Below are 7,347 nucleotides of genomic sequence, written 5' to 3' on the forward strand. Positions count from 1 at the left end.
GGCTGGTCTCGAACCTCTGGGCTCAGGCAACCTCTCACCTCGGCCTCCCAAAGTGCTGGGATTACAGGCTGAACAACAGAACCTGGCCAGTACACATAATTTTTAACAAAGAAATACACTTTATAATAGCAAGAAAGATGTAAGGTTACTAAGAATAAGTATATCCTGTGTGGATTTACTTGAAGAAAATTCTACACATTTTTGGAAGTCATTGCAGGAGTCCTAACTAAATGGAGTTGTATGCTATGTTCACAAAGAGGAGGACTCACCACTAGGCCTCGGTACAATTCTGATAAGTATCCTGGCTGGCAAAATCTTTATGTGGGCCAGGAATAGCCAGGAGAATTGTAGAGCAAAATATGGTGGGAAATTTGCTTCATCAAATATCAACATGTAAATCAACGCTGACTGAGCCAATGTAGCACAGCACAGGCACAGCTGGCACAGAACAGGTCGGAAGAGAGAACCCAGGGACAGACCCACTCGTATTCCAGTGGGTGAGTGTTTCTAATATTTGCTGCGTTGTTACAATCCAGTATGGCAAAGTCCAGCAGTCTAATAGAAAAATGAACAAAAACTTTCTTGCCAAAGAGGAAACAGAGACGGTCCTTTGTAAAAATGCAAAGTTACTTAACCTCATACGCCATAAAAAAGGAAAATTAAAATCACAACAATACACTACCCATTGAGGACAGAAAAGTCACTTTGTGCTCGATGTGGGCCAGGATGTGGGGGGAGAGGTGCTCGAATGCCGCGTAGCCATCGTGGAGATAATGTGGGGCTATCTATGCAGTAAAGTCACAGACCCTTCCTACAACCGTGAGCCACTTCACCAGTCCAGTTCCACAACTGGCAGGCGCCTGCACACCAGGGCACCAGGAGGCCACGCAAGGATATTCATGTTCTCATGGCAGCATGGCTTGTCTAACTATCAGTGGAAGATGATGGCAAAGTGAATGGACTGAGACAAGTGCAGGCAGTAGGATCCCATGAGGCAGTAAAGACAAGCGAGCAAGAGCCACATGTGTGAGTGGGTGAGAAACTCACTAGTCTATTTTTGGGAGAAGAACCAAGTTATAGAAAAATGACAGAGAACGATGCCATTTATGTTCTTTAAAAAATGGTATGTCATGACCAAACTCTGTTTATTCCAGATACACGTCTTAAGTTTACATTATATATGTTTGAAATGTGCAAAATAGTATTAGATTTCATAGAGAACTGCGTGGAAAGTTGTGTAGAACTGTGTGGAAGTGGTCAACCCAAATTCAGCCTCTTGTGTGGAGCAGAAAGAGGGTGAGGGCAGGGCACGCAGGAAGATTTGACTTTTGTTTAAAACTTTAGTTTCATCTCATAAGCAAGGGTGAAGAAATTATTATTTATGCCTTTTTGTATGGCTTTGATAGTGCATATGTATATCTTTTTAATTTAAAACAAACAGCTGAAAGGTCATTGCTGAGGCTTAGTGGGAAGGGGAAGTGTGTTCTTCAGGGACAAAGTGCCAAGTTCTACTGACGGCTGTGGATATCCGCATCCTTTCTCTGGCTTCATTCTCTCTCTTCATCCTCGGCTCAGAGCTTTCCCTAGCACAGAGACACCCAAAGGAGAGCCCCCCAGTGGCTCCTCCTAAAACACCTATGACATGGGGATATGGGAAAACTTCCCCCCACACATAGCATTTGGCACATGCTTTTCTTCCACAGCCACGGTGAGAACAGACACTAGACAGCTTATCATTGCTACTGACCTAGTCTGCCCTTTAACCCGTTAAAGAAATAAAGCCTCAATTGTCTTTCATAAGTCAACCTAGCCCCCTTCTCTCCTGCTTCCTCATTGGCAACCCACATTCTCACATCCGATTTCATGCCCGCTGGGTTTTCCCTTTCAGAGCCTCCCACACTGTGTTTGTTTTCAAGCCTAAGCTACTGTCAGATTGACATTTCTTCTCTAGTGTGCTCCTAGGATACTTTATTTGCCACAAAATTGCTTTGAGATGGTGTGTACTCTGCCAAATGAGGCGGAGCAGCAGCAATTATCATAACGCGTAGGCCATTCAAATCCGAGCCCCATTGAGCATGCGGGCCCAGGTATTCCTGGATGACTCAGTGTGTCTCTTGGGCACGTGGGTGGGGAAGGACCCACGTCTCCGGTGCCGTCCGTGTCTGCCTTCCTGCTCAGTATCCCTCTGTGTTCACCCTGCTGACACTTACGGATACTGTCAGGCCAGATGCTGTGCTGACCCTGGAACCACGGAGAGGAGCAAATGCTAACCTCTGTGGTTTCTCCCTCCTGACACCAATTCTCCAACTCTGCAGGCAACAAGCTAGCCGTCCTACAATCCTATTCTGACAGTGACTACCCAGAGTTAGTGTCAGGTGCTACAGGTTTAAGGACGCCATCCCACAAGACTGACCCACTTCAGATGCCCAAGTATTGGTCGATACAGCTACAGAATCAGTAGGGTTCCCTCCACCCCAGGTTCGAGAATTTGCTGGAACAATGCACAGAACTCAATAAAGCATTTTACTTACGTGAAGAGATGAAGAGATGAGTAGGGTAAAGAAGAGGGGACAGACAGATCCTGTAGCTTCTGTGCCTTCCCTACGTACACTGCCATTCCACACGTGGGAGTGCTTACCAACCCAGAGGCTCCCCAAGCCCTGTCGTTCAGGAGTTTTTAATGGAATTTTCATGAAGTAGGCATGCTGATTACATTACTGGCCAACTCAACCTCCAGCCCCTCTTCACTCCCTGAGATGAGGTGAGGCTGAAATTTCCAACCTCGAATCATGCTTTGGAAGTCATGCAGGAGACCCCAGTCACCGGTCATCTTATTAGCATACAAAAGACACTCATCACTGAGACATCCCAAGGGTTTTAGGAACTGGACATCCCAAGGGTGCCAGGAACCAGGAACAAAGACCACATTTTTTTAGTAGAACCCTCCCCCTCTACCACCGCCATCCCTCAGTGCTTGGAGCTCTGGAGCAATGCCGTGCTAGAGTGAGGTGGGGTCATGGGAGCAGAGACAACGCACAGCCGTGTTCAGGGGGGCACTGGAAGCAGGTGCCTGAGCTGGGCATGGTGGGGAGGGGAATGGTGTAGTCCAACCCAAGGTGCTTGGTAATTTGCCCCACCTTTTGTTCTCTCAAATCAGGGTGAAAAACAGAACGGACTTAATAGGAGCCTTCAAACTGGACCCCGTTTACCTGAAACATAGCCATCAGGACTCAGGTAAGCTGGCAGGCTTGCTTCTTGCAGTCTGTTTCTGGCCTTGTTTTCATCAGAGTTGCACTGAAAGTGCCTGGGAGCCAGAAGATGGCTCTCCACGTGAAAGGAGACTCCCCCAGTGGTGAATGGGGCATTCCCGGACTTGTCCTCACAACCCCCCTCCTGGAGGGTTAAGAGGCCTTGGGTTCCTCAGGTAGATGGGGGGCAGGGCAGTTTGCCTCTGGGAGCTCTGGGAACCTGGCCACATAGGGCAGGAGCAAGGGCAGCATGGGGGCAGGTGGGGCTCAGCCAGGGTATTTCCATAGGGTTGTGGATACCTCCTGCAGACAAGAAAACACCTTTCAAATAATAACTGCCCTAATGTCTTTCCAAAAAAGATTTGCATCACCCTCCACCATTACCAAGAGCAGGAGAAAGAGTCAATGAAAGGTTGGGCAGGAGTGGTACGTGTGGAAAAAATAAGATGAAGCCACAACTTCAAGTGCACACCTCAGTCGGTCGGTTAGCAGACCTGCTCTCTGTGCCTCATGGCACGATAGTGGAGAAGGCTTCGCATCTGAGTCTAGCAGGGAGAGGACAAGCAGCGATGATCAGTGGCACGGGGGGAGCACAGGCTACTCTGGGGTCAAGGAGTGCCTGGTTGTTGGCTTTGCACTTGCCACATGTTGTCTCATCTGACTTTCCTCAATGTATATGGCCCATATGATGTTGAATTAAGACCCAAAGAAATGGAAATTTTTTTGAGAACAGAAAATTCTGTCATAATGCCGCTGAGAGGGGAAAGCGTGACACCTGTTATAGAGGCTTTTGAGGTATGGTCTTTATTCTTTAAGATGTGCACTTGGAAAACAGAAGAAAGTCAATACTGGGCCAGAAAGTTCTCATCATCCCACCACCCAAACGCAGACATTGCTAGAGTGTACTTCTTACCAGTCTTCTTGGACACATGGTTTGGCTTTCTTGCTTTAACTATATGCTGTTTACAAATTTATAAGCTGCCCACCCCACATAGGTCTCATGAAGTTTGAAAGACTTAGAAGGTACATAGGACTTATTAAGTGGTCCACAGTGTAAGTGAGACCATTGTCATGGGAAATTTCTGGCTAAGAGGGCTTTATCATTTTTTATGTTAACTGTAAACAATTGTACAAGGAAGCTCCTGAGTTAGGGCAGTGTTTCCATTAGTCCATAAGGAAGAAGCTTCCCTGAGAAGCAGATTCCCCCTTTCACTAATTGCATTACTTGACTTTGGAAGCTACTGTATCCGAATCCTCCTGCTAGAAGGAAATCCTCTGGCTTGCCTATCCAGGAGGATTTTCTGCAATGAAAGGAATGCTCTATAATTCCACACCATCCAATATGGCAGCCGCTAGCCCACAGGTGGCTACCAAGCCCTTGAAGTGTGGCTCTGCTGAAGAACTAAATTTTGATTTTGTTTTAATTAACTTAAATTTAAATTTAAACAGCCAAAGGGACAGTCATATAAACAAAAAAAGAGGGTCACCCATTCCTTTTCCCTCATGACAACCCTCTGGTTATTCAGCAAATCCTGAGTGCTGACTGCATGCCAAGGACTCTTTCGAGTGCTGTTGTTTCATTTCTATTAACTTTGATGAATACCTGTTAGGTTACCTCTGAGGACTCTGCTACTGGAGTTAGGCTTGTGTAACAAGCTTATTACTGTGAGGCCACATGGGAAGAGTATTGGTTAGGAGTTGAAAGAGGATGTGAAGTTTTAGACTTCCAGTTCAGGGGCATTCGTAAAAATGTAGAAGTTTGCACCTTTCCTCCCGCACTACCATTTTTTATCTTCTTGGAGAAACGACCTGTTTTCTCCGGCAGCCAGAGGGTAGTCAGGGAACGATAGCAAGTGGTGTCTCAGACCAATACAACACAACTTTCCTGTGCAGCAAATCAAGGACAGCCTAGAAGGGCAGTGGGCTGGCTCCGGTGGAGGGTTTGTCCCAGCTGCACACAGCAAGAGCCTGACTTGGCCACGCTGCAGCCGCTGCTACCCTGGGAGAGGGACACTCAGAGATCCAGAGCACGTGACTTCCTTGTCACCAAGGGAGAGGACTGCCGCACATCATCACAATCCCACCTGATTCCTCACCAATCACTTGTGTACGCTCCCAGCTAGAAGAGCTCGTCTACACTTATTTCCTTCAAACAATCCTGGGATTTTTCTTCTGTAAGCATGTGGAGAGACTCAAATGCAAACCAGCCATTTTTCATAACCAATTCGGAGTCATTGAATCCGGGATAATAGAACCGACTCAATAGATATTCACCACATATCTGCTCTGAGCCAGACACTGGAATAAGATCCACGAATGCAGAGATGAATACTTCCATAAAGAGTTTCATCCTCTTCTTTTTAAATATTCTAATCACTCTTTATATTACAAATTCACCTTCTCATGCATGAATGAATGAATGGTGAATAGTTTATATGATCTGAATGCTAACCTACAACTAGGCACTCAATGAAATCTCAGATTTTCATGCTTATGTAACTGCAGAAAGCAAAACTAATGGGAGTCCATTAAAAACTTAGCATTTCCAATTTGTGTTTTGGGCGTCCTGCTCTCAGGGGGCCCCCCCACCTTGAATATGTTACCTTGAGAAGTGCCACAAAGAGCACCCAGACCCAGCCCTTGGGCGGTGTGTGTGACACAAGAAATTTACTTGAAAGATGAGAAGGATTAGCGTGCAATCAACAACTCTGTCTAATGTCTTCTTTTTCTTTCTCTTTTCTCCAGGGCTTATCACTGACTACAGGGTAAGTGGGAGATGTGTCTGCCAAGTTCCAGGTTCACTGTAATCCACAATGTGGGTGGAGTACGGGGGTCCTGTGGCTGTAACTCCTGTTGCCTCCCTCATCTCATGATCAGGACCTCACCTGGGGACACCTTATACCTGGGTCCTAACTGACAAATTAGTAGGGCCCTGCTGGGAGGTGGGCAGTTCTGCTGGGCCGACCAGTCAGAGGCCTTGGTTAGGAGGAAGTGGCCTCGACTGTGCTCCCCGGGAGGGGGAAGGGGTTTCTGCACCCAGTTGCTCTGTGAGGAAGGGGTTCTGTTCTCGGATAGTGTGGCCACTCTGTTCTGGGCTGCTGTGTGCCCAGGGCAGCATCTGGAGGGAGTAGGAGAATACAGAGTCAGGGAATGTAAAAAGCACTCACGCTGAGAACGTCAGCAACCGGGTCTCAGACTGCCTTGCTTCTCTCTCCTTATTTGACACAAGCATTGAGCAGAGTATACTTTGAAGATGTCATGTTGTTCAGTCTTAGCCTGGAGAGGAATTTGGAACCAAGATGGTGCTGGGAGACTTATCAAAAGGATAGAACCCACAGAGGAAGGGGCAACACAGGGGTAGGGCTGCTGAATCAGGTGTCTCCCCTGTCAAGAGATGACTATGTCCGGTTCTTTCTGACCAGATGTGATGGTCACTAGATGTCATCAAAGCAGCTGACAGAGTTGTGTGCCTGAGAGCTATTGGGAAAGCATGTCGCTCAATGTGAGTTGGTTAGGGACAAGCAGGGGCTGTCCTTCAAAGTGGCCCCATATCCTTCCCTCTTTCAGTGACTGAGTCAGGAGGTGCGAGGCACCAGAAAACCTTCTTAAGCCATCAAGGCTGGTCCTGGGACAGTCTGGCATCACAACCAGAGAGAAGGGCCAGGGAGTGTGTGCATACGGGCACGGCAGAAAGGTCTGTGGATCAAGTTGTATACCACTTTGATATAAAATCCCTTTTTAGGATCCACCTTAGCTTTTAGAGGGTGTTATTTAGGCCAGGCTTAGTGGCTCAGTCTGTCATCCCAGCACTTGGAGAGGCGAGGCGAGCGGATTGCCTGAGCCTGTGGGTTTGAGACCAGTCTGGGCAACTTGACGAGACCTTGTCTCTACAATAAGTTAAAAATTAACCAGGGATGGTAGTGCACACCTTAGTCCTGGCTACTTGGAAGGCTGAGGTGGAAGGATCGCTGGAGGTCAGCAGGTCAGCACTGGGGTGACTGTGAATATGCCACTGTACTTCACCTGGGTGACGGAGTGAGACTCCAACTCAAAACAAACAAAAAAATTAATTGTTATTTAAAGGAAGTTATATAATATT

The sequence above is a fragment of the Carlito syrichta genome, unplaced genomic scaffold (assembly GCF_000164805.1).
Source record: "Carlito syrichta isolate Samal-C Ts95f unplaced genomic scaffold, Tarsius_syrichta-2.0.1 Scaffold302263, whole genome shotgun sequence".
In the NCBI taxonomy this organism is placed as follows: Eukaryota; Metazoa; Chordata; class Mammalia; order Primates; family Tarsiidae; genus Carlito; species Carlito syrichta.